The following is a 17,131-nucleotide window of genomic DNA, read 5'->3' as shown; positions in this document are numbered from 1 at the left end:
GGAGATTTGGGGAAAGGATACAACTCAGAGAGAATAGCTCTGTGCCCCTTCTTACATACCTTGACCTATGCATCTCTTCTATCTGGCTGTTTCTGAGTTACATCCTTTTGTAATAAACTAGTAATCTAGTAAGTCAAATGTTTCTCTGAGTTCCGTGAGCCACTCTAACAAATTAATTGAACCCAAGGAGGAGGTTGTCGGAACCTCTAATCTACAGCTGGTAGGCCAGAAGCTCAGGTAATAGTCTGGAGTTAAAATTGGCACCTGAGGGTAAGGGAACAGTCTTGTAGGACCAAGCCCTTATCCTGTGGGATCTAATGGTATCTCCAGGTAAATAGTGTCAGAATTGAGTTGAATTGTAGGACATCCAGCTAGTGTTAGAGAATTTCTTGATGTAGAGAAAAAACTCACACATTGGGATTGGTGCCAAAAATCATAGGCCTTCATCAGATATTTGATTTGTAAACATTTTCTCCTCTTCTATGGGTCGTCTTTTTATTTTTTTGATTGTGTACTTTGATGCAGAAAAGTTTTTAATTTCAGTGAAGTATGGTTTATTTATCTTTTCTTTTGTTGTCTGTGCTTTTGGTATCCAAGAAATTATCCAAGAAATATCCAAAAAATATCCAAGAAATTATCACAAATCCAATGTCATGAAGATTTTCCCCTACGTTTTCTTCCAAAAGTTTTCCAATCTTAGCTCTTACATTTACATCATCAATCCATTGTGACTTAATTTTTATATGTTGTGTTAGAGGTCCAATTCCACTCTTTTGCATGTAGCTATCCAATTGGCCCAACATCATTTGCTGAAACGACTTTGCTTTCCCCATTGATATCCCTTCACCTCCACCTCTTGCCATAACCCGAATCTCCCTGACCCTTGAAAAGTTGCTTCTCTTGAAGTTCTTCAAAGTGTGGAATGCTCAGTTTCTCACCCCCGACATGTCTGGGGACTGGGAGGTAAGATTGACTAGCACTTCATTCCCCATTGCTGCGTCTATACCATGACTCTTCAGTCCTCTTGTCAAAATCTACACTTCTTGAGGCTTACTCCATCTGAATCAATCCTAATTGGTATTATCTGCCTTCTTATCACTCCTTTCTCACTGAAGACATTGTTACTTGGCATGGAAACTTTCCCCCTGTTCCAAGTCTTGATGTCAACACTGGGTGACATCCATATCTTCTTCCAACACCTTCTCTGCCCTCCTCTCCAGCCTCTTTTCTGATGGCAACTTCTTGGACACTGTCATCACTAAAAAACATTCCATCCCTAAAATCTTAAATTCAAGAAGCTATTCTGATAACAACCTCTTCTTTTTCTCTCACTTTGCTATTCCCACGACACTCAGTCTTTCTTCTTATTCTGAACTCCAATCCCTTGACCACTGTCCTTTTTCTTTACTTATTCTGACTTGCTTTTCTCTGGTGCTTAGTTTCCTGTGAATCTTTGCTTCTACTATTCACTCACCACCATCTTTTTTTCCATCCTCTTCATGTTGTGGCTGTTGGATGTAACTCCAGTTTTGAACCAGTCTGCCTGCTCCATTGTGTACCCTTGCTGCTCACCACTCCCGCTTATCTTCTCAGTACCTTGTGCCTTCTACAGACCCTGGGGCAGGGGAATGTGGGGAAATATTGTGCTAAGTGAAAGAAGCCTGTCACAAAAGAACACATATTGTATGATTCCTTTTATATGAAATGTCCAGAACAGGTATATATACATGGACAGAAAATTGATTAGTGGTTGCCTAGAGCTGCGGGTGGGCAGGTGAGTGAATAGGGGAGATGGGGGTGATAGCTGAAAGGTATAGGGTTTATTTTGGAGGTAATGAAAATGTTCTAACATTGTAGTGGTGATAGCACATTTCTGTAAATATACTAAAAACTATTGAATTATGCACTTTAAAAAACATTAAATTATACATATTTAAATTATACTGTAAAATTTGGTGAACTGTGTGGTATGTGAAATATATCTTAATAAAGCTGTTTAAAGAAAAAACAGCCAGGTCACATCAGCAAGATGATGTACTGGGAAGCTCCAAGCTCTCATTCCTCTATGGAAACTTCAAAACACACACACACACATGCACACACAACCCAAAACCAAACCAGCTAACTAACAAAACAAATTAAACTCCCAAAGCTGGCTGAGCTGTGAGCTCTGGAAAACAGTCAAAGATCGAGAGCAACCAAGTGAATTCTCAGTCAAGGAAGCGTTGCCTTCAATATGGTAAGAAATTACATGGCATTTTCACTTGTCTTTGCCCCTACACTGTCCCCAGAATAATCCAGTCTTGGTTTAGAGGACACTGAAGCCCAGTTACCAATTTCCTCTCTCAAATCAGAGGGAGCAAAGAAAACCTTACTGCAGTGTTCTAACCTGTCTAGGGATTGCCTGCAGTACTGGTCTCTGTTTTGTCTGAGATCTCAGGGAGAGTAAGGAGTGGAAATTGTTTATGAAAACTGCAGGGATACTACAGATCTTCAGATACTTGGGGCAAGACATTATTGATGAAGACATCTAAAGGACAATATAAGTCCCCAAAAGAAGCTAGGGTGAGATTCCTGGGGGGAAATTACAACATTTAAAAGAAGCTGTGTATATGGGGGAATTGAGAAAGCCACATTCATGTCCAGGCAAGACACATGCTCAGAAAAAAAAAAAAGAGAGAAGGTCTTAAGTTCTCATCTTGGGTTCACCCCTGGGCCCAGACCATGCCCATCTAATCAGTGAAGGTCTTCTCTGGCACATAGCCAGTCTGAAAAGACTGGGGAAAGTGGCTACTTCTTTCAAATACCCAACTTTCAACAACGACAAAAAAATCACAAAGAACAATAAAACATAGCCCATTCAAAGGAATAAAATAAGTTGACATAAACTGTCCCTGAGAAAGCTCACACATCAAACTTATTAAAGACTTCAAAAGAACTGTCTTAAATATACTCAAAGAGCTAAAGAAAAACATGAATCAATAACTAAAGGAAATCAGGAAGACAGTGAAACAGTATATGAACAAAATCAGAATATCAACAAAGTACAGAAATTATAAAAACCAACAAAACAAATTATAGAGATAAAAAAATAAAATAACTGAGTGATAAATTTACTATAGGGGTTCAATAGCTTATTTGAGCAGGGAGAAAAAAATAATCCATAAATTTAAAGATAAGAATGCTGAAATTATTGAGTCTGGGATCAGGAGCAAAAAGAAAAAACAATGAAAAAAAAATGAACAGAGCTTAAAAGACCCATGGGATACCATCAAGTAGACCGGTGTATGCATTATGAGAGTTCCAGAAGGAGAAAAGAGAGAAGGGAGCAGATGGATTATTTGAAGAAATTATGGCCAAAAACTTCCCAAATTTGATTAAACACATGAATCTGCAAATGCAAAGAGCTCAAGAAACACCAAGTAGAATAAACTAAAACACACTCATACCAAGATACATAATCAAACTGTTAAATGCCAAAAAATGAATCTTGAAACCAGCAAGATAAAAGGGACATGTCATGTACAAGGTATCCTCTGCAAGACTGACAACTGATTTCTCAGAAGAAACCCTGGAGGCTGAAGGCATTGGGATGATATACAGTTGACCTTCAAGCAACAGAGGGGTTAGGTGCACTGACCCCCATGCAGTCAAATATCTGCATATAACTTTTGAACACACCCCCCCCCAAAAAAACTTAAGTACTAATAGCCTACCATCAACTAGAGCCCTTACCGATAACATAAACAGTTGGTTAACACACAGTTTCGATGTTATACGTATTACACACTGTAATCTTACAATAAAGTAAGCTAGAGAAAAGAAAATGTTATTAAGAAAACCACAAGGAAGAGAAAAAAATCCACAAATAAGTGGATCCATGAAGGTCAAACCCATGTTATTTAAGGGTTAACTGTATTTAAAATATTTAGAGAAGACACCTGTCAACCAAAAATTCTATATACAGCAAAACTGCCCTTAAAAAATGAGGGAGATATTAAGCATTCCCAGTTAAACAAAAACTGAGGGAATTCATTGCCACTAGAGATTCCCTGCAAAAAAAAAAAAAATGCTAATAAGAGTCCTTTGGGTTGAAATGAAAGGACAGTAGATAGTAACTTGATGTTAGATAAAGATATAAAGATCTCAGGTAGAGGTAAATATATGGGCAAACATAAAAGCCAATAAATTTTGCATTGTAACTCCACTTTTTTAAAATATAGGATTTAAAAGACAAGTGCACAAAAGTAATTATAAATCTTTGTTAGTGTACAGATATATAAAAATGTAATCTGTAACATCAGTGACATAAATTAGGGGAGTGTAGCTATCCTTTGCGATTGGAGGTAAGCTGGTACCAATTTAAATTAGATTGTTATAATTTTAAGTTGTTATATATGATAGTCATGATACCCACAAAATATACCCATAGAATATACCAAAAAGAAATAAAAAGGGAATAAAAACATGTCACTACAAACTCAAAAAATTAAAGTGGAGGGAATATGTCTTAAGTAATTTTGTCAGGCTAACATTACTCCAATACCAAAACCAGACAAAGACATTACAAGAAAGGAAAACTAAAGACCAATATTCATTATGCCTATTAATGTAAAAACCCTAGCAAACTGCATTCAGAAGCATATTAACAGGATTATACAACATGACCAAGTAAAAGTTGTTCCTGGAATGGAAGAAGGGTTCGACACATGAACATCAACCAATATAATACACCACATTGACAGAATGAAGGAAAAAATCCACATGATTATCTCACTTGATGCAGAAAAAGCATTTGACAAAATTCAACAACTTTCTTGATAAACACTCAACAAACTCATAAAAACTTGATAAAAACTCAACAGCCTCAATATGCTAAAGGCCATATATGGACTATCCATAGCTAACATACTCAATGGTGAAAGACTCAAAAATTTTTCCCAAAGATCTGGAACAAGATGAATGTATTAGTTTGTCAGTGCTGCCATAGCGACATATCACAGACTGGGTGGCTTAAGCAACAGAAACTTATTTTCTCACAGTAAGGAGTTACTGCTTAATAGTTACAGACTTTTTGTTGGGGTAATGAATGTTTTGGAAATACATAGGGTGATAAAGTCTCAACATTGTGAATGTAATTAAAAAGAGTTAAAATGGTAAATTTTATATATATTTTAGTGCACACACACACAATACACCAAGGAACCAGTGATTTATAGAGCCCACTTTAGAAAACTGACTTAATCCATTCTCCTCACTGTGTAGACCACTTGATCAGCCTGTATAGACTACTTTCCACATTCCCAATTGGCTATACTCTCTCTGACTCTAAGGCCTTTGTACAAGCTGTTCTCTCTGTAAGGAGAGCCATTCTCTTCCACCACATGACCCAGATGGCTTTTGCTTATCCTTCAGGTGTTATTTAAACATCAGTGAACCTTCCTTCAGTGAACCTTCTTAGATATCCTCTGCTACCCACATACAGTCTTCCACCATGATAGTATGTATCCAGCCATTTTTATTTGTCATTTACTTGTGCTTATCTACCACTAGACTGTTACCTTTATGGAGGAAGAACCATATGTGTCCTGTGAAGTGCTGTGTCTGGCACCTAGCACAGTGCCTGAGAAACAGCAGGTGCTCTATTACCATTTAAATAAGGGAGGAGGGGAGCCTGGGTGGCTCAGTCAGCTGGCTGGGCGGCTGGGCGACTGACTTCAGCTCAGGTCATGATCTCATGGTCTGTGTGTTCGAGCCCCGCGTCGGGCTCTGTGCTGACAGCTCAGAGCCTGGAGCCTGTTTCAGATTCTGTGTCTTACTCTTTCTCTTCTCCTCCCCCCCTTGTGTTCTATCAAAAATAAATAAACATTCAATTTTTTTAAAATAAATAAGGAAGAAAATAAGGGAAAGAGGGGTGGACATAGGCCTCCACAAATTTAATATGTGTCTCACTTCAGTTTCAGGGGCAGTGTTTGTTTCTCCCTTAATAGCATTCAGTGATATCTTCTTTCTGTTTTAGTTTCCTGTGCAGATATTTCATCCTGTGAGCACCCTAATTGTTTCTGTACCCCCCACAGTACTTTCAATAGAGTAGACACTTAAAAAATAAGCAAGCAGGCACATTCAAAAACAATATGTTGCAAACAGAATATTCTAGCCTTTTGTTGTCTTTCATATGTAAAGAGTAGAAAACGACCACAAAGTCTCCTAAAGTCTTTTAGTTCTCCACTAGAAAATGTTGCCTTTTATGTAACTTTCATTTCAGATGACCAATGTGGAAACTGTCTTAGAATGTAAAAGTATCAGAATGTAACTTTTGTTGTTATTTTAAGAAATGCTTGCTCTCCTTCTAGTCACATTTTGAACTATAAATCTTTAACTTCTCAAACAGAAAACGCAGGAACTGGTGGTATTGACAGGGGTGGGGCAAGGGGGCAGTGGCAGAGAGAGCTCCAGAGTTGAATTTTCTAGTAGTTATGTTTCCCAAGAGTGAGGAGACTAGGAGAGTGTCTATGAGATAAGCCCAGCTCTGGCCCCTGACCCAAACACTCATTTTATCCAAGGTTTCTGCTGGACCTCCAACCAGAAGTTGGGGGCTTGGGCCACTTCACTCCAGGAACATGAAGTCTCCTCTCTGAGAACCCCAGCTTGTTGGTCTCAGCAACCACTGTTGACCTAATAAGCTCACTGCCTCAGCCTTATGATGTATGTATTAATGACTCACTTCATCCACAGAACGGAAAGGCCCAGATACGCTATGAAATGGTAGCATTTTCCAGGTTCATTTGCTGCCATATCATCCTCAGAAGAATGAATATTCTGTCTGTCCTCGTGGAGGTGAGCATTGAATGTAGAGCCCACTGGAGCTGTGGATTTACCCTCCTCCCCTCCTTTGGTGCACAGATTGCATTTCTAGTTCTGCCTACATGTCTTCACATGAGAAGAAAGAGGAATTCTTCTTCCTTGGAGGATGAAATCAGGACCTCGCAAAGGAAAGAAACTTCTAAGTCTGTTAGAAGTAAGACCTAGCTGAACGGAAATTGGCAACGCTAATCCCAGTCCAGGACTCTAGTAGTGAGAAATGTGCCAAGGAGTCCTTTCTGGGAAAGTTAGATAAATGTTTGATGCTCAAACACAACCATGCAGAAATGCCCTGAGTAATGGCCTCAAACCATACAAGGGTAAAGAAATCAGAAATATGACCTAAACACTAGTTCTCTTAAATTCTCTAGGCCACAGTTCTCATCCCTGAGAACTTCTCATTCTCTCTGTCTCTGTCTGTCTGTCTGGTCCTTATGGAAAGTCCCTTCCTCGCATCGACTGGAGTGAAGAGCCCCTTTCACTTACCCAGAGCAGTGTAGGAGCTATTGGGCAGTGGCTGCAGGGAGGTGGGAAATCTTGGCAGGTTTCTGGGCTGGACAAGGTGGGGAGCAAGTTCCCTCCAGGATGCCCCAGAGATTGGGCCCTTAAGGTGATCAGGGTCTGCCAGTGTTGAGAGTATGGGAGTTTTGGGAGAGGCTCCTGGAGTGCCAGGAGAGGAGGCAGCAGTTGGCCGTTGGGGAGGCAGTTGGGGAAAGTTCCAGGAAGTTCCAGGAAGCAGCTAACATGAGGAGTGGGTAAGAATAGGAAAAGAAGAATAGGTGGGTTTTCCAGCATTCCCTTTTCCAAGGATTCTAAAGTCAAGAGCAAAAATCATGGAGTTGGAGACAATTCTCTTACCATTTCTCCTACCTTTCAGGATACACTGTGAGACAGGCTGAAGAGACACCAGAGATGCACAAAGAGATGGCTATGGAAGAATAAAGAGAGAAACTATTGAGACCAGAGTCACAGATAGACACAAACAGTGTAGAGCAAAAGGCACAGACACCGAAAGTAGAGAGGCAGAATTGGGAACCTTAGTTGGGGTGGAGTAAGAGCCTCTTCTCCAACGAGTGTAGCCTGGAGCCTCAGAGGAATGCAGAAGGACAACAGTTGTTCAAGCCCAGGAGCTGCCAAGACTATGTAGACTGTTTTCAGGAGGTAGTGTTCTACCAAAATGGGCAGTTGAACCTCCTGTAACAGGCTATCAAGCCCAACGCAAGTCCCTGACTTTCAGGACTTGGGTTTCCTGCTGTTTAAATTTTTTTTTTAACATTTATTTATTTTTGAGACAGAGAGAGACAGCGCATGAATTGGGGGAGGGTCCAAGAGAGAGGGAGACACAGAATCGGAAGCAGGCTCCAGGCTCTGAGCTGTCAGCACAGAGCCCGACGCGGGGCTCGAACTCGTGAACCATGAGATCATGACCTGAGCCGAAGTCAGCTAACAAACTAAGCCACCCAGGCGCCCCTGCTGTTTTAAATGACCACATCTGGGACCACAACCTTGATATCCTTCTGGAAAATTCCTCCCAGGAAATTCAAGGAGTTAGTGGAAATCTAGACATCCCAGATGAATTACATCAGAATCTCTGAGGGTAAGTCCTAGACATTAGTATTTTCAAAGTGCTTCTCATGGGATTCTAATGAGCAACCAGGCCTGAGAACCAATGTATTAAATATACATTGGCAGTAGGCATTTGCCAGATGCTGAAGGTATGAACATGAATGAGACTCAGACCCTGCTTCTGATGAGCTCAAGGCTGAGCAATGAACATAAGCATCAAATAAACTGCAATGACAAAATCGCCAACAGTGTGCTGAGTTTGGCCATGGAAGCACCCCTAGGGCAAAGAGGAAGGGGTATTAGTTACGTGTTTTATTTTATGTATCTTATGATGGTTTGACATCTTGAGGGCCTTGCTGGTTGGGGAGAGATGGCCCCTTCCAGGGATAGCTGATTCTTAGAGATTGTGAACAACTCACCTTGGAACACACCTTTATATGCAAACCAACAATCTTGAGTCCATACCCTCCAACAACCTCCTTTATCCAGCCCTCACCCACTGAGCCAATAAACCCCTTTCCAGGGCCAGGCCTCAGGCAACTGGACACCACCTGCCTAGCTCAGAGCTTGTTGGCATTATTCAAACTAGCCAATCCTAAACTGTTTGCCCTGCTTCACCCCTTCCTTCCCATGGAAAACATAATAAAGACTCTGGGACAGTTGTTTCCCTCATCCCTCTGCCTTCTGATTTGCCCCAATGCTTTTCCAGGTGGTATGGTATGCCCCTTTCTCTTGGAAATGGCAAATAATTATTTCAATGGCATTGGCCTTTCTGTGTCTCACTTGGTCACCTATATAAATAAAACGCCCCAGGGGCCCCTGGCTGGCTCAGTCAGTAGAGTATGTGAGTCTTAATCTCAGGGTCATGAGTTCAAGCACCACATGGGGCATGGAGCCTACTTAAAAAAATAATAAGTAAATAAAAGTAAAATCCCACAGTGCAATCAAGACAGAAGCGATGACTATCTTACAGGAGTGAGAATTGGATAAGGCTTTGAAAGAGAAGCAGGAAAGGGTATCTCATGAATAAAGGCACTGAGGCATAGAAGGGCCCCAGCAGTTGGTGGACTAGAGCAGGATGGAATTGCTGGAGCATTGAGCACAGGTGACCAGTGGGGTGGGAGAGGGGACAGGATGCAGGTAGGGAAACCAAGCATGCTGGGCAGTTTATTCTTGCTTAAATAAGAGGTAATTTATGCACTTATCTATTCTCCAACAGGCCCCACCAACTAACCCACTCCTTGGTTTGGGCTTCTGTGATATTAACAAGGTCATGGTAGAAACCCTTCACACTGGCACCAACATTTCCAGCCCAAGGAGCCTAAGGAAGAGAGAACAGACTGCAGAACCAGGCAGAGCTCCTCTTCCTGAGACAGAGCATGGGCTTTGGGTCTGAACTGTGGACTACCCCCTTGGTCAAGCTTCTTACTGTCTTGGCCCACTTCACCATCTTTAGAATGAGCACACTAATACATGTTTCATGGTTGTCGTGCAGATGAGGAGGGAAGGGGGAACACAGTACTTGACTCTTCATGTATTTGTTTCTATCTTTCTCCCCCCTTCAACCAGGACACATACTATATCTGATGAGAACAAAAAGAAACACGTTCCATCAGAACTGCAAGATAGCATCTCATGAGAGGCCAACCAGTAACAGGTCAGTAAGAGTGTCTCTTCCAGAAAATCCCCATAAGGGGGTCCTTGTAGGTCTGTAGAGGGGATGGCTTAGTCACTGTCAGCTTTCATCATCTTACTGTACTAAATTGAGACTTTGGAACTTTCTTGGTTCCACGTCCCAGGAGAGCCTTAAGAGGAAGCTACAGGGTAAACAGATGTTGTAAAATGCCACATGAGTTCAGATGCCCCTGTTATCTCCTGAACTTCTCTGCAGAAAGGAAAGACTAGAAATAGACGGTCTTTTCTACCTCTGCTCTCTGCCTCTATGTGCTCTGTACTCTTGGACAACTTGGTCCACCGCGCCTATCCCGATGACGTTGACTGAGCACCGACCAGGTACCAAGCAGTGTGTGAGCATGTAACCAGTGCTATCTCGTTTAATCCTCCCCATAGCCCTATGATGTGGGCACTAGTGTCCCCACTTTACAGCTGAAGCTTGGTGTCATATAGTTAGTAAACAGAAGAGCCAGATCCCAACCCAAAACTTTCTGAATCCAATCCTGTGTTCTTATCCTCACTAGGATGTCCTGGGCCATTTACCTCTCCCAATTTCAGTCCAAAGGCCTATTGATGCAAACGTTCCTTTGTTGCAACAAGCTCCATCTCTGATTCTCAACTCACTCAAAGTGCAGGGATCACACAGGCCATTTTGTATCCTCCTTCTTTGACACTTTTCTCCATGTGTCATCCATTCTCTAAGTCATTCAGCTGACAGACATTCACTGGGGTCCTTTCTGGGCCAAGTATTATGTACCTCTAAGGGTGCATCATCTTTGCCCCTACATCTGTGTACAATTAAGGGAGAAAAAGTGGACTTATCTGAGTCTGAAGACACATTTACTTGGTCCCTTCTGGGAAAGGTGACTGGAATAGCTGCCAGTTCAATGTAAACATCCACTGGGCCCAACCATGTACAAAGACGTGTTCGAGTTCTGGGGATTTCCTCTAGGATAGATACACCACAATGCTTGCCTCCATGATTTAATGGGAAAGATAAGCATTTACTCAACCAACAGTGAAACCAGGCATCCTGTGATAAGAGCTATAAGAAAATATTCCAAATAGTGGGGACACTGGAAGGAAATAAAAGCAATTAGGATTGAGGAAGACTTCACAGTGGAGAGGGTAATTGCAGTGAGTCTCAAGGGCTACTTACTCAGCTCATCTTTTTTTTTTTTTTTTCCTTGAGGGGACTGGAATTTATGCATCACATCCATCCAGTGTGCCTGAGCCCCAAGCTCTGACATCTGATTGTTTCCCTGATTGTAGAGTCTGGTTAGATCAACCACCCCAACGTGCCTCACACCTGCCCCTGGCTCAGTGCTCATGGATGGGGCCTCCAGAGTGCCTCTCCAACAAGCCTGAGCACCTATCAGTCCCTTCTGAGCAGTGATTTGGTTGGAGGGCAGAATGCTGTAGGACTGCCCCCTGGGGCAGTAAAGACAGCCAAGTCATTAAGTCCAAAACCACTGGCGGTAAGGGAGCTGCCAGAGGCCTGGCCCATATTTCAGTGTTCCCAGACATCAGCCAGGGAATAAAGAGCAGGACTAGGACAAGGCCAGACTCTTGCTGCTCCCTGGGAAAGTCATTTGAGACCTCATAGGAAAAATCAGAGGGACAAGATCCTCTTCTCCTGGGTCTTGTCCAGGATGCTTATCTGGGGAGGAGGCTTTGTAAGGAAAGTACCTGCTAAGATCAAGGTGGATCTTTTGGGAACTCAGGTGGACTGCCTTATTTTATATGTGGCACCTATAGGTGTGGTTATTTCTCAAAGCAATCCCAAGTGTATTCAGTTAAAAGGATTGGGAAAAGCCTCATCCTCCATGGCTCCAGAGGGGAGATGGACCGAGCTACCCACATGCAGGTTTCTAGCTTCCGGTTCCCAGTGACAGGATGACCAGGCCCCTGTTGGGCCACCTGGAAAACCATAGGGACCCATCAGCAAAGTGCTTAGATAGGCCCCATGATGCTCTGCCAGGGCCATTGTAGAAGGGATTCCATTCTCATAAAAGGATGGATTTGGATCAGTGGTTTTCAATCTGTGTTCTTTGGAGGTCTTCAGGAGCTTTGGGGGTTTGGGAGTATTGATCTATTTTCTACATTAGGGCTCTGCTTAGGATATATACATGTGTGTGTGTGTATACATATATATGTATGTGTATATATGTGTATACATGTATATATATCACATGAACCTGTGAACATACCTTTATCTGCATTTTAAATGATTCTGCTAGAAATAGTCAAGATGTCACTGTATTAATTGATGTTAACCTATCTCTGCTGAGCCTTTGGTATCTGTTCTTCCACCTTCTCTATATGTGTTATCCCTTTTTATCCTCACAGATATTTCATGAGGTATGGAGTGATAGCTGCATTTTTCAGACAAGGAACCTGAGGCACAGAGAATATAAGAACCTTGCTCAAGGCACACGGCTAGTAAATGGTGGGCTGGATTTGAAGCCAGCCATGATGCCTCTAGGCCTGTGCTCTTTCCCTCCACATTTTCCTGACCCATCTTCTCCAACTTTGAGGACTAGGGTTTGATGTTTCCTTGACAACATTGTGAATATGGCTGAAGATAGCTTCATTGCCTAGCCTCCTTCTGCCAAGCTTTGTGTGCCACTTTCTAGGTTGGTTTTTTTTTTTTTCAATTTTTAAAATTTTATTTTAGAGGGGCACCTGGGTGGCTCAGTTGGTTGAGCATCTGACTTTGGCTCAGGTCATGATCTCATGGTTCGTGGGTTTGAGGCCTGCGTCAGGCTCTGTGCTGACAGCTCAGAGCCTGGAGACTGCTTCAGATTCTGTGTCTCCATGTCTCTCTGTCCCTCCCTTGCTCGTGTTCTGTTTCTCAGAATGAACAAACATTTAAAAAATTATAATGTTATTTTTTAGAAAGAGAGAGAGAGCATGCATGTGTAAGTGGGGGAGAGGGGCAGAGGGAGAGAGAGAGAGAGAAAGAGAGAGAAACTTAAGCAGGCTCCATGTTCAGCAGGGAGCCAGATGTGGGGCTCAATCCCATGACTCTGGGATCATGACCTGAGCTGAAACCAAGAATTGGATGCTCAGTCAACTGAGCCACCCAGGTGCCCCTTGTATGTCACTTTTAGTGTTCCCTCCAGGTCACCAGGGACCTCCCCAATCCATCCTATGGGAGAACAGTCAGATGGGAGGAAAAGGATCTTTCTGAAAGGTCATTTGCACATACAGCCTGGGTATTTTTTGATAGGTGTGAGAGGGAAAGTCTTCCAAAATTAAGGGTTTTAAGGGGGATATCCTGGCTGGTTAAGGAAGGAGCACTGTTCACATGGGGACCCAGTCTGACCACCTTTTCTTAGGAAAAAGTACTGCTGTGGGGAGTTTCTTTCCAGGTCCTATTCAAGCTTGAGAAATAACACTTCCCAGCAATCAGGTTCCCCACCCCCCGCCCAACCCACTGCCCTGCTTCTGGGCCTCCTCTGCCTTACTCCTCACTCTGTTCCAGGATTCCACTCTACCTGCCCTGGGAATGCCCACCATTCATTTTTGTGCTGCTTCCAAATCTGACCTCTCTTCAATGCCCACATCATACTCATTTCTTTCTTCAAGCTTTCCACAAGTCATCCTCCAGACCTGCAACACTTAGACTGACATATCATTATTTGGCTTTCTAGCTCTATACATCTTATATTCTCAGGTAGGCTACAAATTCCTTGATAGCAGCTACTGTGTCTTTGTATTGGCAGGGGTCCTTGGGAAAACCTCCTTTTGAGTGGCTTGGGCTCCCCAGGTAGATGCCACTTGGTAATGACACTGTCTTCTTTTGGTTATCAGATTGCCTACTCAATTAGTAGAGCATACTGTCCTTGGGTTATAAACAGATGACACCATGACTTCCTCCAAAGACCCTTGAAGGAATTTCTTCTCTGTAGGACAATCAGTTGGCCACATTCACCAGATTTCTCACAGATGACTGCCCCGAGAGCATAGCGTGGCCAGAAGGATGCCAGCCCTTCTCTGCCAGCAGGGACAATGTGCCCTGCCTGCAATGGGGAAAAGTGGAACTCCTTACTCTCCTCCAGGCCAAGACAGGAGACAGCATCACAAATTGTTTTTTGACCTGTTCATTTCTAAGGAATATACCACCCCTCTCATATTGTATTATTTCATGATATTTTATCATATCATATACCTCATGTAGGGCCCGTGGGGTTAGTTCCACCTTTGGACTTAGGTGATTAGTTTCAACCTGATCAAAGAGACTTTCATTTCTTTATTTATTGCATTTAGGCACTGAGTGCTACACTGAGTGCCTGTAAACACTCAGTACACTGTTACTGAGTGCCTGTAAACATTTGTTTAGGCACTGAGTGCCTATAAACACTCAGTACACTGAGTGTTACTGAGTGCCTGTAAACATTTGTTGAGGAATCAGTGGACACGTGGGAGCTCACATCTTTTGCTTTGCTGATTCAGGTGCCTTCATTCCAGATGCACAGTGTTGATTACACCATCATTATAGTGTTGGAAAGTTTCCTTGTACTACTGAGGACACATATCTGAATATGTTTTCTGTTTGGTTTTCCTCTGGCCACCCAAAGCACTGTCACATGCACAAGCCTGCCTCCGTATGCAGGGCTGTGTTCCTGAAAAAAGGGTTTACACACTTGTGAACTGGAGCCCACTGCAACTGCTCAGGCTCATGGGGCAAGCAAGCACTTATATAAGCGAATACTTGTTACCTAGTAATGGTTTCCCTTTGGGTTTGCTTAAAGCTATATCCTTAGTATATGACTGCTAAGGGATAAATTTCAAATAAGGTAAAATCAACACTTTTGTACAGATGTAAAGTAAACACATCTTAAAATTTTTATTTAGCTCATCATTAATGAGGGAACTGGTAAGACCTTACATTCAGTTCAAAGGGCAATCCAAAGAATGGACTCACTGGTAGATCAGGAATATTGAAATGGACATGCAAATGGCAGCAAAACTGGCTTCTTCCACAAAGGGAGTAGGAAGTTAGTTGAACCTCCACCACACAGAACTTACTTACACATCTATAGACAAGAATTGTTCTGCGTTGTCTTTACTTATCTACAATCTATGGAGTTATAAAACAGCTCAGGTCAATGAAAGAGGCAGAATCACAGAAAACCTGGAAGAATGTACTCTAAGCAATTTTCCATTGCAGACACTCAGTAATCTTGTTTGCTTATACAAACCTCTTTACATGACAGAAGTGACATTTGAAGTCAATGGAGAAAGAACTGGCTATCCAATAAATGGTGCCAGGGCAACTGAATTTCCATATGTAAAAATAAAATGAGATATGATACCATAATTTACACAGAACAAATTTCAAGTGGATTAAAAAAAATGAAATATTAAAATAGAAAGTTTTAAACCTTTGGAAGAAAATATAAGAGGGTATCTTTATGATCTTAAGATAGGAAGGAAATATGACAGAAGAAACACAAACTATAAGAAAAAAGTGATATATTTGACCAGGTTTTTTTTTACGTTTATTTATTTTGAGAGAGAGAGAGAGAGAGAAAGGAGGGGGAAGGGGCAGAGAGAAAGACTGAATCCCAGACGCTTAACCACCTGAGCCACCCAGGCACCCCTACATGTGACTAGGTTTTAAACAAAAAAAAAATTTTTTCATCAAGAGGCCCCAGATATGGGGCACCTGGGTGGCTCAGTCGGTTGAGCATCCGACTTCAGTTCAGGTCGTGATCTCACAGTCTGTGAGTTCGAGCCCCATGTCAGGCTCTGTGCTGGCAGCTCAGAGCCTGGAGCCTGCTTCAGATTCTGTGTCCCCCTCTCTCCCTGCCCCACCTCTGCTTGTGCTCTGTCTCTCTCTGTCTTTCAAAAATGAATAAACATAAAAAAATTTTTTTAAAGAGGCCCCAGATATATAAAATATTGCATTGCATACAGCCAATAAAAACTCAGCATGCAAAATTCATAAAGAGTTCCTACAACTCAAATCAGAAAAAGACCAAAAAGGGGCCCTTGGGTGGCTCAGTTGGTTGAGCATCCAACTCTTGATTTCAGCTCAGGTCATTATCTCAGGGTCATGGGATGGAGGCCCACGTTGGGCTGTATGTTGAGCATGGAGTCTGCTTAAGATTCTCTCTCCCTCCCTCTGCCCCTCCCCTGTTCATTCTCTCTCTCTCTCAAAAAAAAAAAAAAAAAAAAAAGACCAATAAGGCAGCAGAAAGGGGCAGGTGTACCACAGAAAGAGACTGGGAGTACAGGTTTCTTGGGAGTTGTACTTGGCTGCCCCTCCAATGCCTTTCAGATGAACGCAAGGACCTCAAACTGTTCAAAGGAGCCCAGAGATGTCACAACCTGGAAATTTGCTCAAAACCAACTATATTCCACTCTGCCACCTTGCCTAGATTCCTCAGGACACCAAACTGGCTAGAGATGTTAACAATTACAGTTACTCTGAATATTCTCATAGTGGAGGCCAATTCTGTTTCCATTATGGAAACTAGGATCTCATTCATTCATTCATTCATTCTTGCATTCAACAAATCTTGGAATGCCTGCTTTGTGCCTGGAACTGAAGATATGGAGGGATGTCATCTCCTGGAGCTTTCTCCTCCAAGGCTAACCGTCAATGAGGGTGCCCTCCCAGATGAAGACAAACACCAAGGAAAGGCTCTGGGATCCTACAGCTCAACACACTCCTGTGAGTTTGTAGATTTTTGTTTGTTTGTTTCCAATTAATTTTATAACTACAGAGAAGTTACAAAAATAGTGCAGAGAATATTCTGTATACCCTGCACCCAGTGCACCTAATGTTAACTAATATCTTGCATGGCCAAAGAACAATGATCAAAACTAGGAAATTAACCTTAGTATTATGCTATTAATTAGACTACAGAATTTATTTGGATTTCATGAGTTTTTCCACTACTGCCATTTTTCTCTTCCAGGATCCAATCCAGGACCCCACACTGTATTTAGTTGTCATGTCTCCTTAGCACCAGTCTATTACAGTTCCTCATTGCTACAGATGAGGATTTTGTCTCTC

The 17,131-nt window shown here is 42.2% G+C and overlaps 1 protein-coding gene across 4 annotated transcripts in view; it reads right to left on the bottom strand.

Moving 5' to 3' along the window:
• Positions 1–7,556, bottom strand: part of PEBP4 (phosphatidylethanolamine binding protein 4) — a 215,863-nt gene extending 208,307 nt beyond the window's left edge. For 3 of the 4 annotated variants that reach the window (XM_043561679.1, XM_043561690.1, XM_043561688.1), the window contains exon 1: positions 7,348–7,460. The gene's annotated coding sequence lies outside the window, so the exon portion shown is untranslated. Of the gene's footprint in view, positions 1–7,347 lie in introns of all 4 variants that reach the window. The other variant, XM_043561674.1, reaches the window with a different exon arrangement.
• Positions 7,557–17,131: the final 9,575 nt, after the last annotated feature.

Source organism: Prionailurus bengalensis, chromosome B1 (genome assembly GCF_016509475.1).
Source record: "Prionailurus bengalensis isolate Pbe53 chromosome B1, Fcat_Pben_1.1_paternal_pri, whole genome shotgun sequence".
NCBI lineage: Eukaryota > Metazoa > Chordata > Mammalia > Carnivora > Felidae > Prionailurus > Prionailurus bengalensis.
This window is presented reverse-complemented; position numbering and strand designations above follow the sequence as displayed.